This window comes from Astatotilapia calliptera, chromosome 9, assembly GCF_964374335.1.
Source record: "Astatotilapia calliptera chromosome 9, fAstCal68.1, whole genome shotgun sequence".
Lineage (NCBI taxonomy): Eukaryota > Metazoa > Chordata > Actinopteri > Cichliformes > Cichlidae > Astatotilapia > Astatotilapia calliptera.
The window spans coordinates 32026564-32047650 of NC_137430.1; the positions used below are offsets into that span (position 1 = coordinate 32026564).

General features: G+C 42.5%; 1 long non-coding RNA gene across 1 annotated transcript; it reads right to left on the minus strand.

The window, feature by feature from the left end:
• LOC113026958 (uncharacterized) lies at nucleotides 1–3879 on the minus strand. Its single transcript, XR_013911173.1, has 3 exons — nucleotides 3673–3879; nucleotides 3454–3529; nucleotides 1–981 (listed from the first exon to the last, which is right to left on the minus strand). It is a non-coding gene; the product is annotated as an uncharacterized LOC113026958 (long non-coding RNA).
• Nucleotides 3880–21087: the final 17208 nt, after the last annotated feature.

Consider the following 21087-nt stretch of genomic DNA (forward strand, 5'->3'; position numbering starts at 1 on the left):
ATTTATGGTAGCTACATGCTGCTCACGATTTGTCATTTAGAGCAAACTAGGGGATCAACGCCCCTCATGGGGACACTCCAATAGGGCATAAAGTTTTGGACTCTCCACCAATTGCTCTAAAGCAGGGGTGTCAAACTCAAATACACAGTGGGCCAAAATTCAAAACTGGAACAAAGTCGCGGGCTAACGTTAATATTTATTGAAATATATTTATTCCTCCAGATATAAGAATGAATCTTTTCTTATGGACTCAAACACATTTTTCTAAAAAACTGAATATGGAACAAGCAAAGCTTAATACTAAACAATATATATATTAACTGTATGATACCAGTAGGCCAGCTCTAATAGTAATTTGGTATGGTTTCGCGGGCCAAATGTAATTAGGCTGCGGGCCAGAGTTTGACACCTATGCTCTAAAGAAACGAAGCTTCTCAGATGAGAGGTGGCACATCTTCAAGGAAACTTATAGAAGTCCAGATGTTTTCTTTGCAAACTCTTTAGACTACAATGACTGGGATAACTGAGAAACTTCACAGACATTTAGAGCAAAACTTACGACTGATTTCAGCACATACATTGACTCTGGAAATTCACCCAAAGTACTCTTGGGTAAAGCATAATATTCTGTCCTTCCATTTTGAAAGTAGTAAAAAGAATACAACTTAAAAAGTTTTAGTTTTTAGCAAAGGTGGTAGCAATGTTTGTTTTACTGTTGAATTTGGCTTACTTGTACACAGTTTTCTACGTGACAAACAAGTAGCTGAAGAGGCATAGTCACACCACAGGTCTTGCGCTGTGACTTCGACATTTTGCTGAATTCTGCAGCATCATGTGGAAGAGGTGTAGTATCAATTTTTTCTTGGAGAGGGACAATATAAAGTGTATTTTTTCCATTGTTGGTGGCCATCTTGAGCGTCTTGGCTGTGTAGCCTTGTGTTCCCTGAGATACTAGAGAGAGATTTCTCTGTCCGCTACCACCTAGAATATGGAACAAAAACCAAGTAATGCATTCGCAACACAGCAATGTTCTAAAAGTTGAGATCATAAAGTACAAATAAATCCATAACATTATGGAACACTACTCTTGTATAGCAATGTGTTTAAAAACTACCTTGTAGCAACCTATACTTTTCATTTTTACAGTTTTTCTCAGTCGCTTTGGTGCGTTCCTCAGAACACCATTAACATTTGCACAGCAGTTAGTGCATTTCCCAAAACAATTAGTGCAAACTGCAAAACCTAGTGGATAGCCTGCAAAAGCACGTCACATGCACAGAATTGATTATCCATACCTCAAAAGCAAGTATCCATGTCAATGAAACTGTCAGTGCCATCAAAATGAAAAGTCTTGACACCATCTTTATAAACAAGATAGTCAAATGGCATTGTCATGTTTCCACTATGACAGTTTATAATTTCAGTGTTTCCCATTGCAAAAACAATTGGTGACACCTGAAAATGCTGACGACAGCACTATGGCCTACCTGTACAGCCATCTGAAATGTGCAGTAAAGTCACTGTAGATGTTATGAGAGTCTTGGGAGTAACTAAGACACTGAATACGTACGTTTCACATTTCCATTGTGTAGAAGTGTTTGTAATCCTACAGAATTGTGCGAAAGAAAAATATGCTACAGTCACTTGTGCACTGTAGAATACATGTAAACATAAAATCACTCATTTGGTAGAGCTGTGCACTAATGTGAACAATAAACAGCACATGTAACAGTACAGTAAATCATTCTGGCACATCCAGACGTTCCTGTCTGTCTGGCCACATATTTTCATCTACATCACAACAGATGTTATCCCTCGCAATGCAGCGAGGAAAGTATCTCCTGGAGTGGCAAATCCATCCTCTGCAGGACCCTGCTGTGATGTCGTCACATGCTGCATCCATGGCTGCTAGCAGGGCCATTTGCTCATGTGGATTTCATTTTTCTTGAGTACTCTGTCAATTGTTGAAATTGGAACAGATTCAATATTGCCAAATACCGTGTAATTCTCTATGACAGCGCTTTGTATGTCTCTCAGCTTTATTGCATTGTTTGCAATGACCATTGCACAAATGGCTTCTTCTTGCTGTGGGGTAAAAAGGGGCCCTCTTCCGCCTCCGCGAGGTTGTCTTACAATCCTATGTGGTGCAGAGTAAACTTTTTGTGAAATTGCAAATACAGTACAGTAACATGTGATGTGTCTGAGATGGCACAGTACAGTACAGTGTATTACTGTTTGCATACCTGTTTTCCCTACAGAATGTTTGAATGATTGAACTGACAGTAGTTCTTCCAATATTGGGTTGCACCCTTCGACCAGCCTCCTCCATGGTGAGGCCGTGATTGACAACATGGTCCACAATTGTAGCCCTTATTTCATTAGGAATCCGCCTATATCTGCCTCTTCTCCCTCTTCCCCTTCCCCTTCCTCCCCGCATTCTCACCCCTCTTCCACGGTGCTGACCTTCCATTTTGTGTCACAGAAGTGTAGAAATGGTACACACTAGCTCCTGCGCAGTTTATATATGCTTGCCAATTGGGGATTCACAGGATTCATCCATAATTGACAGTGAACAAGTTGTTTGTCATTGGTTACAACTAAACTTTCACACGCCTCCTCATGAGTGACAGCTGTAATTCACCCGAGATCAATTGTTCAATTTCGGAGACATTTCCAGGTACAATGATACAGAAAGGTATACGATTTGCTTGACAGATGGCCAATATTTGGCATGTGATAACTAGTTCAACAATTTTGTGTGTGATGACTCAAGCAATGGATGTATGACTATTAGTTTTATTGGGAACGACTATTCAGCATCCATAGGTATGATTACTTTTGACTGACATGACATAAGCAAATGGAAATGTCAGAAAGCAGCAGGGAAATGTATGGAAGCAACTGATTCATGTCCAAAATCATTTGCAGTTTGTTCAGAGAGAGGAGAAATTGCTACTATGATGTGCACAAATGACTGAGTGTTGTGGAGGTTGAACTAATAGTTATGAGAATTTCAATTCTGATCTGAGAAATGCACCAAAGCGACTGAGAAAAACTGTAAACAATGCTTAAAATGTTGAATGAATCACTAGACCAAAACAATATTTCATTCATAAATATATTCCGAATGTTCAAGTTTTTAATTAAGTGGTGCTGTACTGTTGATGTTATACCTGTAAACAATGGAAGTGTATTGATGTGCATCTTATGCCTTTATTGCTTTTCAATCACAATGCACAAAAAAGTTAATCTAAAAAAAAGACCATGCCTACAAATTTGAAAACTAAATAATAAAAGCCATATCAGTGTTCCATAAGTTATTCTCGGAAGAAGTGTTAGAAATGTTTTAATTAGACAAAAAAGCTTCTTCTAAAACTTATCCGGATGCTTTTGGGTCTAAGTAAATGTCTTCTATTAACTCAGACACAAAGTCGGGGAGTTAAAATGACTTACCTCCTGCTTTATACAAGAGCCATCCACCAGTTAGGGCCTTCATCTTCGGATACTCTTCATGCAGAGCTACAGTAATCTAAATTAGGGTTAAAAGAAATCAAACATTTCCTCATGATTAGTCTGTCAAGTCAAATTGTAACATTTTTCAATTTTAATTTTGAAGTTTAAAATTAGATTTTTTTTTGACAAGATAAAGGCATCTAAAATTGAGAAAAGTACTTCTTCATGATCAGCATTGTCAGCTATGCTGAGAGTTCGCCTTCCAAGTCCACCTTGAAGAAGCAGTATTTCATTCTTTGGGGGTTTTGTCGTGGAATCAGGCAAAAGACAGAATTGCAACTGAAAGTTGCGAACTGCATGTATGACATTACTAGGAGCTGGGAAAGGCCTCTTTCCTTTGGATTGCCTTCTTTGAAACATTGCTGGAAATGACCTGTAAATAAGATTATACATTTGAGGCATTAAACACTTTGCCAAATTCTTCCAAATTAAAGCAAGACTACTCATCTGATTGGAAAAGTACTGCATTACTGTTAAGGTGAAATGTCATAATGATGTTTAAGGAGGATCCAAGTGCATAGGTAATTTGCAGAGCAGGTTGTTTAAATAAAAAGATGACTTACATAAAAGAGAGTAAGAGTAAAAGCTGAACACACAATAGAGACAAATCATGGATGCAGCATTTTACTTTTGTGCATGCCAGGTTAAAGCCTATGAATTATATTTTTAAACCGAACCCAAAGAGTAACTCAAAACCAAAGGGTTGCTTGAATCCAGTATTCATTATATCCTTATATCCTTGTCAGTACAGATTTTATGTCTTCTCCAGAATACAGGGAAAAGAATATTAAAAATATGAACAACTGAAATACAAACCTAATTATCTGGGCTTCTACTTTACTGAATATCTAAGGCTACGTTCACACTGCAGGCGAAAGCGCATCAAATCCGATTTTTTTGACCCTATGCGACCCATATCCGATCATGGTATGACAGTGTGAACGGCACAAATCCGATATTTTCAAATCCGATCTGGGTCACTTTCGTATGTGGTACTGAATCTGATACATATCCGATGTTTTAGAAAGCGACTGCTGTTTGAACGGTCAGGTCGCATTAAATCCGTCTTTTACGTCACCGACACAAGACAGACGCCAATTATCAGTGCCAGAGAAGCGCCAGAGAAGCGCCAGAGAAGTGCCAGAGAAGACATCGCGAACGCTTCTCTGGCCATCCCATGTAGATATCAGTGAAACTGTTGGGAAGACAATGTTGGAGAAACGTGAACATTTTATTTGTACTGTGTAATCAGCAGATTCTGACAGAAATCTGCAGCTATCCTTTGAAGCACCGCTCCTCTAAAACAGCAATAAGATTGTCAGGGAAGGTTAGTGACGGAAGGGAACGGTAAGTGACGGAAGTGATGTTGTAGGTGACGTCAGACGCCGGAGATTTTGGCGGAGAAAAAGCAAATGGTAGCATAGAGTTTAACAAAGGTTTTCCAAAGCTTCAGTATTACCAAATATACTAATCAATTGTCATATAACTAACAACATCTGTTTTATCATCTCTAACACCCTGGAGGACAACGGGGAGAGTTTAGACGCTCTCCAAGATTACATCGACCGCTGTTTTCAAGATTTAGTAATGCATAAGGCCCAGAGTGCATCTTCCCCGGCCAAAATCGAGACGCCGTCATCGAAGAGAAGTCGCCAGGCAGACTCCCCGGGTACAACATCGCCTGCCGGCAAAGACATCGCAGAAATCCTGGAGTCAATCGACAAGCGATTGTCCAGTTTCGATGTGAGGCTGTCCCTGGTGGAGATTTTACACCGGGAATTTAAATCTCTGAGAGAATCCCTGGAATTCAGCCAGCAGCAGGTGGAAACGCTTGCCGCTGAAAATGCCACGCTACGGGAGTCGGTTAAATCTCTCACCGATAACGTGACCCAGCTAAACATTGAAAATAAAAAAATAAAAGAGTCCGTTATCGATCTACAAGCCCGTAGCATGAGAGATAATCTTGTGTTTTCTGGTATTCCAGAAACTGCCGGAGAGGACGCAGAGGCAACGGTGAAAAACTTCATTAAAATCCACCTGAAGCTGCCGGAGGACACCGTAAAGAACATCGACTTCGATAGAGTACATCGCTTGGGGGGCGCGCGGTCGCGGACCGGGAGACCACGGCCTATTGTGGCCAAATTCAGTCAATTCAAACAGAAGGAACAGGTGAAGAGTCGCGGCAGAGAGCTGAAAGGAACGGACTTCAGCGTGAACGACCAGTTCCCCAAAGAGATCCTGGAACGACGCAAGGTCCTGTTCCCAGTTCGACGTAGCCTCATCCAGAAAGGCTCCCGTGCTGTCATCGCCGTGGACCGGCTCTACGTGGACGGACAGCTGTACCGCGACCCCGGCACCACACCGTGGTTATACTGACTGCACTCCAGATAAGAACCCGCTACACTCTTTTCTTATTCATTCACATTCTCTCCTTTAACATGAGTTTAAGCTAGTAATATCAATATGATGTCATAGCAGATATAACACCGTCACCCTCCGTCATTGCTTTAATTGGAATGTTTCCGTTTCGTTTCTTTTTTTTTGTTGTCGCTCACAGTTCATGTGGTTTCTTTCTTTCTCTTGTCTTTCACTGCTGTGGTCACCTACTTCCCCACTCACCTACAAACAACACCCTCTATTTCTCCATATTTTCACAACACGATCACGCAAACACATCAGCTCAACGGCAGCACATTCACAACAACCTCACAGCACGCACAGACTTGCAGGACACATAAGCAAGCCACGCTTGTTCATATTAGTGAATATTCACACACATAGTCAGACTTATGGAGTCTCTCACCACACTTCTTTTTCTCTTTCTATTTATAAACAAGGGATGTTTCCATATTCTCTCCACCTGTCTAAACGAAACACCCAGCATACATCATTAGACATACACGCACAATTAAGGGCATGCTGAGGTTTGTCACATGGAATGTAAATGGAGCTGGCACCAGAGGAAAGAGGTTAAAAATATTTAACCAGCTTAAAAAACTACAGGCAGATGTTGTTTTATTACAAGAAACTCACAAACCTGTCACAGGTTTAAATGAACTTAAAACACCTGAGTTTCCTAACGTGTTTGCAGCCGGTTATAATTCTAGACAACGGGGAGTAGCAATTTTAATACATAAAAATGTTAATTTTACAGTACTCGATACAGTTATAGATCCAGAGGGTAGATTTCTAATTATTAAACTATCAATATTGAACAAAAAACTATGTATTGTTAGTATATATGGTCCAAATGTTGATGAACCCTCATTCTTCCACGGTTTTTTTAGTGCACTCTCTGAACACCTTGATTGCACACTCATTCTTGGCGGTGACCTCAACCTTGGACTAAATGAAGAAATGGATAGGCTCAACACAACAGGAACTCAGCGTAATTGGCAATCCACAAATATAATCAAACAGTATATGAGCGACTTTGGTCTTTGCGATGCATGGCGCTCTCTTCACCCCACCAGTAAGGAATATACTTTTTTCTCACATGTTCATCACTCTTACTCTCGTCTGGATTATTTTTTGGTCAGCAGCTCACTGCTGTGTGACATTTCAGACACTGAGATTCATCCTATAGCTGTCAGCGATCATGCTCCTGTATCTTTAACACTAATGCACAAGAATAATACTACGCCAAGTAAAAACTGGAGATTTAATATATCACTACTTAAAGATGAAGACTTTATTAAATACTTTAAAAAGGAATGGACTTCATATTTAGACTTTAATGACACTCCCGGAATATCTGCTTCTGTTCTATGGGAAGCAGGGAAAGCTGTGATGAGAGGTAAAATAATTTCTTTCTCATCACACAAAAAGAAAGAAGAAAACAAAAATATTCAGGAATTAGAAAAAAACATCAAATCACTAGAAGAAGCCTACGCGTCCCACCAAGATCAGGAAACATTGAACAAAATATGCAAAACAAAACTAGAATTAAATGAAACTATTAATAAAAAAAACACAATTCCTTATACAAAGACTTCGCTTGCAGAATTTTGAACACAGTAACAAATCAGGTCGATTTCTAGCTAACCAGCTAAAAATAAATAAAGAAAAAATAACTATATGTGCTGCTAAAGATTTATCGGGGACCACAATATATGATCCTGGAAGAATAAACAACATTTTTAGGGATTTCTATGAAACTTTATACTCACCACAAATAAACCCATCTAAAAATGAAATTGATCTGTTTCTTGACAACGTAACTCTTCCAAAATTACTAGACAGTCAAGCAATGGAACTGGATTCGCCACTGACGCCAAGTGAACTCCAGGAAGCCCTGATAAGTATGCCCAATAATAAGGCTCCAGGTCCAGACGGCTTCCCTGCAGAATTCTACAAAGAATTCTGGACAATTTTGGCACCAGTATTCCACAGCATGTTGCAGGAAATCGAGGAAAAGGGCAGACTACCACCAAATATGAATTCTGCCAACATTAGTCTCCTGCTAAAACCAGGCAAAGACCCTTTATTTCCCTCAAGCTATCGTCCAATTTCTCTTTTAAATGTAGACCTTAAAATAATCTGCAAAGCTCTCTCAAAGAGATTAGAGAAAATGACCCCCCTCTTAATTCATCCTGACCAAACTGGTTTCATAAAAGGTCGGCACTCCTCAACAAACACTCGTAGATTACTTAATTTAATAGACTACTCATACGATAAAAACATCGAAACCATAATATTATCTCTAGATGCAGAAAAAGCATTTGACAGAGTTAATTGGAAATTTTTATTCGGAACTTTACACAAATTTGGTTTTGGAAACTCTTTCATAAACTGGATAAGAATATTATACAATTCCCCAACGGCTCGTATCAGAACAAATGACCAGACATCCTCCAGCTTCTGTCTCCTGAGGGGCACCAGACAGGGATGCCCACTCTCCCCTTCACTTTTTGCAATTTTTATCGAACCTCTAGCAGCAGCATTTAGACAGGCTACAACAATTAAGGGCATAAAATGTAAGAACATAGAACATAAAATCAGTCTCTATGCGGATGATGTGTTGCTTTTTCTGCAAAACACACAAACCAACCTCTCTGAGGTAATTACTTTAATAAACTGGTTTTCAAGAGTTTCAGATTATTCAATTAACTGGCCAAAATCTACAGTTCTCCCCATTAACTGCTCCTTCCATAATTCTTCCTCTGCCCCACTGCAATCCGGAAATATTAAATATTTAGGTATTAATGTCTCTCCTAAGCTTTCAGACTTAACTAAACTAAACCACATCCCACTTCTAAAGAAAGTAGAAGGCGATCTGACTAGATGGAAATCTTTACCCATATCACTCATGGGAAGGGTCGCCACTATAAAAATGATGATCTTGCCAAAAATAAATTACTTATTTTTGATGATCCCTAACAAACCATCACAAGATTGGTTCAGATCTCTGGATTCATATATTTCCAAATTCCTTTGGAAAGATAAACCCCCGCGTATTAGCTTAAAAACGCTACAAAGAACCAAGGATAGAGGAGGATTAGATCTGCCTAATTTTCACCAATACTTCTTAGCCAACAGGCTTCAGTTCATCTCAGAATGGTTAAAACATACCTTCTTAGTTGAGCCCTGGCTAGATGTTGAACAGGCACTATGCAAGGATCTAGAGATTTCAGACCTACCATTTATTAGCTCAAACATCAAAAGACATGAATGCTTTAAAAGTATCAACATCAGCTTTTCTCTAACAGCATGGTGGGAGTTTCTAAAAATAACGGAGTCTTCATTAATCCCATGCAAACGTACACCTATCTGGAATAACCCTGACATATTACAAAACAATAATATGATTAATTTCCCAGAATGGAGTTGTAAAGGAATTAAATACTTAGAACATATATTAGAGGGAACAGAATTTATTCCATTTGACAGACTAGTTGAACAATATGGGATCAACAAGACAAGGTTTTTAGAATATCAACAACTTAAATCCATAGTAAAAAAGAAATTTAACCTCAGTCAAGTTGAATTACAAACACCACTAAGTGCGGCACATTTTCTTACTCTTAAATCCCCCAAATTATTATCTAAAATATACAGAACACTTTCTAAATTAGATGAATCAATATCCCTTCCTACTGCAAAGTGGGAAGCAGATTTATCAGTCAACCTAGACCAAAACTTCTGGTCTCAGATTTGCTTAAAAACTTTTAAATTAATTAAAAATCCCAGTCTGCAATTAATACAATACAAAATACTTCATAGAGTGCACTATACAGGTCATCGGATGTTCAAGATGGGCTTTACATCTTCCAACAACTGCTCACACTGTCAAGGCAATACACCAGACAATTACATCCACGCTCTTTGGTTCTGTCCACCAGTGCAAAAGTTTTGGCGCGAGATATGTGAAGACTTATCAAAGTGTCTGAAATGTAACATTCCAACTTCCCCCTTAGTGTGTCTACTGGGCAGCTTAGATAATGTCACTTCAGAAAAGAATATAGCCCATATGATCTTCACTGCCCTATGCATAGCCAAGAAAACAGTCCTCATGAACTGGAAAAATAAAAATAATCTTAATTCGAACCAATATAGAAATTATCTATTAGATTACATTAGTCTTGATACAGCCTCTGCCACCACATTAGATCAATTGCTCTGGGCCCCTTTTATCAGCTCCATCACCTAGTGGGGGTGGGGGGTCATAGTTTGGTCCCGCCTTCACTGTTGTGATTGGTGAGGGGGTAGGGACAGGCTTAGGGCGTCGGGGGGTTCCCCGGAGGCATCTTCCTTGGGGGGCTCAACCCGGGGTAGCGGTCACGTCCGGTTGGGGGCTCTGTTGGCTCTCAGGTGACTGTTTCCTCGCGGCTGCGTGCAGCGGGGCTAGGGGAGGGTCTGTGCTGACGGACGTGGGTTACTGACCTGGCAACCTGGCTGCCCCTGGGTGGGTCCGGGATGGGCGTGAGGTTCTGGGGGCGCTCCGTCTCTGGGCTGGGGCCCGGGCCGGGCCTCGGGGGCTTGGGTCCTGGTTGGTGTGTTGCCGGGGTTGTGGGCGGGTGGGTGCATAGGGGCCCGGCCCTGGAGCAGGGTGCCGCCGGTGCGTCGAGCCGCCTGGGGGGCTCTTCAACTGGTGGGGGGGATGGTCACATCTTGCAGGAGCTTTCTTCTCCTCAGGAACTCTCTGCAGGAGGGGGAGATACAGGAGAGGTGGAGGAAGATCTCAGCCTGGGCGTTTACCGTCTTATGTAGTCTGGAAGATGTGTGGATGGTGGGGTGGGTGCAGTTTTCTCTGTGGTGGGGTTGGGTGGACTGTCCAGGGCTCTGTGGAGCCGGAGGGCGCTACTGCACTGGGCCCCGGTCTGATGGGCCTGGGCCCCCCTTCCCTGGCGGGTCGCGGAGGGTGGGAGTGCCTACTGGGGTCAGCGGGGGAGCTGGCCCCAGGGAAGGGTTACCTGCCCCTCCCTTCCTTCCCTCCCCATCTCCAGCTGCCTCCCTCTTCCCGCTCCTCCACAACCACCCACACATGCAGGGCCTTGGAGTGGGGGTATGTCACCAGGGTGCAGAGGAGGCTACCCCCCCCCCCCCCCCCCCCGTCCCCTTCTGGCTGCCTCTGCCTCAATTTTATCCCACAACTTAGACATTCACATTATTCACACTCACATTACACATACATATAGGATCTTGGGGGTGGGCACAATCACGGAGTCCAAATTACCATCAGGGTGTATACCTCACCCCTGACGTCGTTGCCCACCTCTCAATTTTAAATACACTTAGTCATTGAGGGCTAGCAGGAGGGACTATGCGCTTACCTGCTGCTCCTTGGCAGGTAGCTCCATGCCCTCCTGGGTTTTAATTGCACCTTAGAACACATATGCATCAACACTACAATGAGCGGGTGGAGGGAGGTTTGGAGTCTTCTCCCACCCCCATTCTCTGCGGCCTGCTGGAGCGGGAGGGCTAGTAGGAGGAGTTGGCCGTCCGACTGCGGTCTGGGGTGTGGGGCCTCCCTGCTGCTGCGGAGTCGGGGTGGTCTGCCTCTCCCCACCGCAGGGAAAAGGGTAACACCACCTGGGTCTGGGTGCAATTCCCCCCTCCAGGGGCAAGGGTACCTAGACCCGGTTTGTAGAGTACGCTTGGGGAGTGTGATTGTGTGTACAGCGTCTCTTTATGTCTGTCTCCACATTGGTTGAGTGTGGAGTGAGTGCATATGAGAGCATGAGGGTGGGAATGGATGTTTGTGTCTGTGTGTGCCTGTATGTCTGTGTCTATATGTCAGGTTGGGTATCAGACGCCGCCTCTCTGGGGACACCTCAGGCCCTCCAAGGTTTGGAGGCCTATCTCCACCCATCACCACTTCCCCTGCCGGTGGCAGGCTCCCTCAGGTGTCGGTGTGTTGGTGGTTCTTTGTGTCTGGGGGTGGGCGTCCGGGTACACACCGGCTCACTCCTTGGCGGCCGCTTGTCGGGGCCTGGGACCTGGGGCTCGCTCGGGCCGCTTTGGAGGTGGGGTGCCCCCGGCCTCTCGGCCTGGGGCTCGGTCACTCAGGCACAGCTGGGGGCCGGCGGAGCTCACGGGCGCGTCACTGCAACTCCCCCTGACTTCTGCTCCGCGGCTGCTGGGCGAGCCCTCATCTGGGACTCTCCTCAGCTCTTACTGGAACAGTGGCGCGGCTGCCCCTCTGTTGGTCTTCCATGGTCTCTTGTGTTCTGGGGGCCTCTGGATGTCTGGAGTTTTGATCTCCTCCATACCCGCTTCACACCCTGGAGGACGGGGCTGTGGCCCCCCCACACTCCCTAGCAGATCATTACATGGAGAAACCTTTGGAATGCAAGCATGCTGATCCACACAGGTATGCACACATGGGTATTCACAGACGCGGACTAAAGCTTTCTTGGCTGCTACCTCAAAGCACACTGTGCGCTGTCTATCTTGCGTGCTGCACAATATCGTTTATTATTTAGTAAATATTGATATCTATGACTAGCTAGTTTATTGTGATGGTGCTTTGTTTTCTCTATTATTATGTTGCTCTTTGTTATTTGCTGTCTCCTCTGTTTGTTTTTTTTGTTTGTTTGTTTTTTTCTCCATACAGGTGACCCAGGAGTTCTTTTTTTTTTCTCTCTCTTCCCCCCCCCTTCTCACCGTCTCTTCTCCCCTTTGGTTTTCTTTCTTTCTCTCCCCCTCTTTCTCTCATTCATTCCCCCTGTCCTATTTATTAAAAAAAAAAAAAAAAAAAAAAAATGACAAAGGATGAACTGAAGCTCTGCCATCACGTAATGTCGCATACTGCTGTTTCTGATGTCATTTAAAAAAAGAAAAAAAAAAAGAAAAAATAAATAAATAAATAAAACAGCAATAAGGATCATTATTAGGTTATTTACATTATTATGTAAATAACAAAATAACTTAAAGCAAAAATTGGGAAATGTAAAGTCCGAACTCTTTATATTAAGGGCCATCTATCAAACAATACTGTTTGCTCTGGGTCTAAACAGAGCCGTTGTGTGTGAAGTCTTCTTTTGCGCATGCGGGCCGCTTTGAGCGTTCACACTAGAGCACGTTTGCTGTCGCATTTTATTTGTAGTTTGAACACGCAGACAAAAAAAATCGGATTTGATCAAAAAATCTGAATTGAGCATTAAGACCTGCAGAGTGAACGTAGCCTTAGATTACTGTTCCATAACACCCCCCCCCCCCCCCCAAAAAAAAAAAGAAAAAAAAGAAAGGAGTAGCATTACTGGCAAATTTCTTTTTCTTTTTTCCTTTGCATTTCTATTTGGGTGCTCACTCTTGGGTTTGCTGAGGCACTGTCGCAGTAACAGATGTGGTTGCAGTTCCACTCCTAATATCAGACTGGGAAGTTGACAGAATTCCCACAAGATTCAGTATAGCCTTCTCTATTGCAATCTTTGGCTCCTGTTGAAAATATATTTATATGTTATTGAACATCTGCATCTTCATTTAAACAATACCATATGGTTTCCCGATATATCCCTTTTCCCCTTATTAACCTAATATTAAAATAGTTAACAGTATAACTAATAGTCACGAGTAAGAGTTTAAAAGAACACTAAGGAAGCTTGTTAAGCCATAGTTACAGTAGTAGAAGAAAATTGAAATCAGATACTTTATACACGCACATATATTTGTGCTGTCAGCAGTAATCTCCTTAAAATGACGTTAACCGATTTTCCGTTTGCAAGTTAGCGCAGCATAACACGTTAGTGCGGTTTGCTCATTAATGTGTTAGCAGCTACTGAAAGTTAAGCTAGGTCCCCTAACTTTCAGTAGCTGCTGAAAGTTGTTGTATACTGTAATTACTGTAGTATTACTCTAACAAAAACTCGGGGGTGACCTGGGACCAGTGCTAAGGTCAAGTCAGAGCATTTCAGTTCCAATTATTACCAAAACGACATCTCATCGGGATTAAACTTAAATCCAAACACATAATTCTCCACGATGCTGATGTTTAAGCAGACAGACCGTGCCACACAGGAGACTGTTTGAACACATGCAACACTAGGGCTAATGTTGAGAGCCCTTTTTAAGCTAGCTTTTGGCACCGTGAAAAATTACAGTGTAGTAACCGAATATGATATTCAAAAATATATGTCTGGACAATTAGCTTGTTCCAGTAAACCATAAACTAAAGCTTACATGCGTCGCAGAAGCGCCACCGCTGTCCTCCATCTTCAAACTGTGTAACCCTTCCAGGACCTGAAGGTCCGTAAAGCATCCCCCCGACAGCCAAACCCATCTGTTCTCTGATTGGATTGTTTAATTTGTGATTGACATGACATTGACCAATCAGCTTAAAGGAAGAAAAATAGGGTCAAAATTCGTACTTGTAACTTGCAGAGTTTTTTTTGGCTAAGTACACGCACAAATCTTTTTCACACATACAAATCTTTTTTACGCACGCACAAATCTTTTTCACACATACAAATCTTTTTTACGCACACACAACGTTTTTTTACACATACAAATCTTTTTTACGCACACACAAATTTTTTTTACACATACAAATCTTTTTTACAAGTACAAAATATTTATGACCACATTTTGAGCCCATAGTAATGTGACAGAATCCATACACTTTTGCAAGTGTCTCAAAAGCCGCCCCTGAAAACTGTGGCCCATTATCTGTTACCAGCTGCTCGGGGATCCCATGACGTGCAAAAATCCCTTTGAGATGATGGATCGCGTCCTCTGACCTTGAAGGTGTGAGAGGGGCAATCTCAACAAATCTTGAAGCATAATCCACAACAAGAAGGTAGGTTTTCCCTCTCAGCATAAACAGATCAGCTCCTAGCTTTTGCCACGGCCGTCCGGATACTGTGATGGCATCAGCGGTTCTGTGTGGTTTTCTCTCACTTGGCAACATGTCCGACAGTTAAGGACAAGCTCATAGTACGGTGAGGAACGCCCGTTCTGCCCAGTACAGTCTTAGCGCTGGTTCGCTGTTGAAATGTGTGGGCCATCCTTCCTCACACAGCTGCATCACGCGAGCACATACGCTGTCCCTCTTCAGCTCTTCTCTCAGCTGCTCCAAGAAATTGTTGCTAGCTGGCAGATTGTCCATCAACATGTCCATGTAAATATTTGTGCTCTCCAACAACTCCTTGTCATGAAGTGTTTCTTTTGCTTTCACTGGAGATCGTGAGAGCGTGTCAGCTGTCCACAGGTGTTTGCCTGGTACATGCGTAATCGAGTAGGAATATCTCATGAGGCACATCCTAAAGCGTTGAATTCTGGGAGGGAGCGCATCCAGAGTTTGTGCCCCCAGCAGACTTAGCAGCGGCTTATGGTCTGTCTCCATTTGAAAGTGTTTGCCAATAAGAAAGTTGCAGAACCGCTCACAAGCCCAGGTCAGACCTAAAGCCTCCTTTTCAACCTGAGCGTATCTCTGTTCTGTTCCTCGTCCCATCTTTGAAGCAACACACCCCCTAAGCCATACGATGATGCGTCCGCTGACACCTTGCAGTCACGGCTTGGGTCATACATGGCCAACACTGGCGGTGATGTGAGCGCATCTTTCAGGTTCTGAAATGCTCTAGCCTGGTCAATGTCCCATCTCCAGCAGTTTTTCTTAGACAGTAAGTCTCTTAGAGGTTTGTCCTTCTCTGCGAGCTGTGGGATAAACTTTCCAAGCTGGTTAACCATTCCCAGAAAGCTCCTTAACTCACTCACACTTTGTGGCTCCTTCATCTCCCTCACAGCCTGGGTCTTGCTTGGGTCAGGGCTGATACCGCTGGCTGAGAGAACATGCCCTAAAAACGTCACCTGCTGTTTCGCAATGTCGCACTTGTTAATGTTTAGGGTGATGCCAGCTTTTTGGATCCTGCCCAGCACAGCGTGTAGGCGAGAGTCATGCTCCTCCTGCGTTCTGCCCCAGACCAGCACGTCGTCCATGTGGCAAACCACCCCTTCCACACCATCTGTGACCATCCTGTTCTGGAAATGCTCCGGTGCTGAAGCAATCCCAAAGGGCAGTCTCTTGAAGTAATAACGCCCAAACGGTGTGATGAAAGTGGTGTATTTGGCTGAGTTTTCCGTCAGAGGTATCTGCCAAAACCCCATGTTAACATCCAGCTTGCTGAATATGCTGGCACCAGCCAATCTGCCCAATGTTTCCTCCACCGATGGCAGTATGTACTTCTCTCGACACACAGACTCATTGAGGTGTGTAAGGTCGATACATATGCGTACATCTTCTGTCTTCTTCGGTACCACCACCATGCCTGAGCACCAATCAGTTGGCTCCTCAATCCTGCTGATCACCCCTAGTTCTTCCATACGGGCCAGCTCCTGCTTAACTTTGTCCATCAGAGGCAAGGGGATTCTCCGTGGCGTCTTCAAGGAAAAAGGTTGAGCTCCAGGTTTCAGTTTGATGTCGTACGGCTGACGTACTTCACCGAGACCACTGCACAGCTTTGGGTAGCACTTTTTAAGCGTCTCTATAGTTATGCTCTCCAGACGAGCCACAAGCTCCAGCTTGCTAATGGCAGGTCTCCCCAGCAAAGCAGTGTGCAGGTGTCTGATGACGAAGACATCCTCAAGTATTTCTTTGTCTCCCTTCCTCAGTGCAAGCTCACTGACACCAACGACATCCAAACGACTCCTCCCGGGACCCAGCAGAGCCTTGGTTGATTTGTGGAGACTGGGGGGGTGGTTGTGTCTGTAGAGCTCCTTAAACACCTTAAGGGGTAGGACTGTCACATCGGCACCTGTATCAATTTTAAATGACACGTTTTTGTTGTTTATGCTTAAGTCGACAGTCCACGGCTCACCCTCGCACTTAACACTGCCCAGGAACAAACCATGTTCATCCTCTTCAACCTCATGCACTATTTTTGGTGCCCTGCATACACGCCTGTAATGTCCTTTTTTCCCACATGCATGGCATTTCACTTCATTCGCTGGACAATCCTGCTTTGAATGGGATGGAGCGCCACCACATTTCTGACAGGTCGGCCCTTTTCTGCCGTCTTCTCGGAATCCACGTGTTTTAGCTTGACGACTATCAGTCTGGAGCAGTTTGGTTCTAACAGGCTTACGACTGATTTTATGCACTCTATCTACTGACTTAGCATCGCTAGCCTCAGCTCTAGAGTCACCTCGCAAGGAGGATTGTTGTCGCTTTACCTCTTCACTTTGCCTCGCCATGTTGATAGCCCTCTGCAAAGTCAAATCTGGGTCAAGCTGCATGCGTTCTGACAGCCGTTTGTCCGTGAGACCGAAAACGAGCCTATCACGTATCAGCTCATCATGTAGCACTCCATAGTTGCAATGTTCTGCTAGCGCATACAGTGCTGTCACAAAAGCATCCACTGTCTCATTTTCTCCCTGTCGGCACATATTGAATTTGGTGCGCTCATAGATCACATTTTTCTTCACAATGAAAAAAGCCTGGAAACCATCACGTACCCCCTCGTACGTTGTCCTTTGCTCCGCTGTTAAACTCAGACCGCGAAGCACATCGTCCGCCTCGTCTCCCATGCAGTAAATCAACGTGTTGACTTGGTTTTCAGTGGCGTGTCCCCCCCCAACCAGACTGGCCACCCCAGGTGCCACCCCAAAGGCAAAACAATAAAATTCAATCAAATATCAAATGTCCGATTATGTTTTCACGGTGAAGCTCAGATATCCGAGTGTAAGTGAATGCAGCATCGGCTTCTGTGCATCATGTTAGCAAAGGTAGGAGAGCCAAGCACGAAAGACGGCACTGCAGGAAACAATTTTTCAGTGAAAGAAAATGAGGACAGAATAAATGTCCAGGTAAGTAATATTAAGTTTGTTGAGTTTAGTAAACTTCAGTGAAATTAGAATATCAAAGAAAAAATAACACTTAAAGAATTATTGCAGCCGTCGAATATTTCAGACAGTATGCTACTGAGGGCAGCTAACATAAGAGTTATGAGTTATAAGATATAATCTAAGTCGTAACATTGCTGTATGGAGCTGCAGATTTGGTTGCAGGTTAACATAGCTGGACTGGCCATCGGGCATACCGGGCATATGCCCGGTGACTTATTTATTTTTTTTTTTTTTGTAATGGCATGAACAATGAGAGGTGGTGGATTGGCCAGATGCAGGTCGATGTGTAAAAATAACTCAGTTGTTTGGTGGTGGCTATGGCGGGGCTTCCACAGAGGCCAGCAGGTGGATGAGGGAAGGGGAGGCAGGAGGAGAGACCCGAGGCAGCCGCCGGTCCGAGTGTCAGGTGAACTGAACTTCAGGTAAGAAGTTATGACCTGCAGTCTATCTGGGTCAGATATAAACTAAGTTTAGGTGCAGTTTATTTTCGTTGTGCTGACTTTTTACTGTCAGTTGCAATAACTCATACTGCGTTCTAGCCAGTTTGAGTTTTTATACAGCTGGGTGGGTGCTATGATGTTACTGATAGTGAACTTTATTTTATTCATAAGGTTAGTTAGTAGAGTTGCCAACGGCTCCTTAAAAAAATGGAATGGTCCCTCATTCAGAGAAAATATTACACGTTTCGTATTGAGCTGAGAAGAGACGCAGTTTGTCCCGGACTTTCGCTACAATGAAAAAGACACAAAGCTGGAGTTATTCTGTCGTTACACTGCACAGCTGCCTCTTCTTCTCTCATTCTCTCCCCCTCCCTCTCCTGTTGCTACTTCAATCATGAAACTGATCAATGATCAGCTGATCGGCTTTTCTCTCTTGTTTATTTATCGCCCACTTTGCGCCAGAAAGACGAAACCAGCAGATGTCGCGCTAAACAACAGCAGCACGTTTAAGCTTGATCGGCTGTTGTTAGAATTTATTTAATATTAATTTCTAGTATCAGCTGATGTTTGCTGGAGCCACAGCTGTAAAGCTGCTGGTCATGATATCGGTTTGGATATGTGGTGAGAGGGAAACATGAAGATGAAACCAGGAGATGTCCTTACTGAATCATCAGAGCTGAACAGGTGATGGAGAAACAGGTTTACCTTTTAAGTGACATGAATGAGTTGAAGTTATGAACTGTTTCTGAGAGACAAATAACCCCAGGATCCTTTTTTAGGTAGCTGACAGCTGGTAACTGTGCAGGGGCGGGCCTAGGAAAGTGTTGCCTTGGGGCCAGGTAGGGCATTAACAGGAAAGGTGGGGCACAAGGAAATACTTTTCTTTCTTATTCTCAATTCAAATATTTAGCTTTTATTAAATAATTATCTAAATTTTACAACCAAAGTTTTTATCTGACGTAAAATGTATAGAAATCATACATATAGCAACAAGACTGTACATCACTGTCACAACAGCGTTTGTTTTCATTCAAAGTCTTTATGGCTTTAATACCTGGTGGGCCGGTCTGTAGTCAAAATGCCCGATTTTCTGTCCCAGTCCAGCCCTGCAGGTTAATACTGGCAGTGTCACCATGCCAGCTGACTGTATTTCATCATCAGCCAGTGTTGTTCTTGATCAATATTACCAAAGTTTACCATAAGGCAGCATAGAAAGTATTTACTTGCTTTCAGGTTTTATTCAAATGTTAGTCTTTTCAGTTGTTTCCACACTTTTTTCCTGTTTCAAAAATCAAACAGCAGTTTGTGAGAAGATTATCTTCTTTTTTTATTAGGCAGATAAAGTTTTACATTGGAACTGGCTAATTTGTCAATTGTTTGTTACAAATGTTTGTATTTTAATATTCAAAAATGTTTTTGCTCAAAACATATGTGCACTATATGTCAGTAAAAATACTATGCAAATATTGCTGTCCTTGAATGCTGAGTAAACACTGACAAAGCACTGATTGTATCTCTTGTATCATCTTTAACACTAATGCACAAGAATAACACTACGCCAAGTAAAAACTGGAGATTTAATATATCACTACTTAAAGATGAAGACTTTATTAAATATTTTTAAAAAGAGTGGACTTCATATTTAGACTATAATGACACTCCCGAAACATCAGCTTCTGTTCTATGGGAAGCAGGGAAAGCTGTGATGAGAGGTAAAATAATTTCTTTCTCATCACATAAAAAGAAAAAAGAAAACAAAAATATTCAGGAATTAGAAAAAAACATCAAATCACTAGAAGAAGCCTACACGTCCCACCAAGATCAGGAAACATTGAACAAAATACGCAAAACAAAACTAGAATTAAATGAGATAATTGATTAAAAAAAAAAAAAAATTCTTAGTACAAAGACTACGCTTACTAAATTATGAACATGGTAATAAATCCGGTCAATTTCTAGCAAACCAGCTAAAAATAAATAAAGAAAAAACAACTATAGGTGCTGTTCAAGATTCATCTGGGAACACAATATATGATCCGATACAAATAAACAACATTTTCAGGGATTTCTATAAAACGTTGTATTCACCACAAATAAACCCATCTAAAAAAGAAATTGATCAGTTTTTGGACAACATAACTCTTCCAAAATTATTGGACACTCAAGCAATGGCACTGGATTCACCACTGACACCACACAGTAAAAAATGGAGTGTCAATATTTCAGAGTAAACCTATTTTAACCTAGATAGAGTATTTACAACTCTATGAGGAGTAAACCAGCTCTAACATCAGAGTTAAAAGTCAGTGTAAAGTTTGTTAGTCACGCAGTGAAGACTTCACTCCACACAGTGTTGATTATTACCAGTCCGCAGGCGTGTGCGGCCTCAGAGCTCTAATGCGCATGGAATTTTCTCCGAAGAGCTGCCACAGTCAGGTAAGTGAAGTTAACATTCCCATACTGGTAACATTGTTTAAAAGGTATTTTTAAACTAATTAGCTCTTTATAATTTCACTGATGTCGAGTGAGGACATGTTAGCAGCATTTACCCATAGGTTTAATGGCATTCCAGTAGCTACATGCTAGCAGTTGCTAAAAGTTAAGATGTTCGTTATCTTATCACTGCGTTAATATGAACCTAAAACATTTTAACTATGTATTTCTTCTAAATGCTGTCTAAATAATATCATTGTCACATGTCAAATCGCACAGTTTGAACAACTAAATTACCGTTTATCAGTAAACTAATAATCGCTAATTAGCTTACATAAGCGAACATACTTTTAGAAAAAGTGGGTAACATTACCATAAAGTTAACTTTACTGGTTTATATTATTTTAAGCAAATGCCAAAG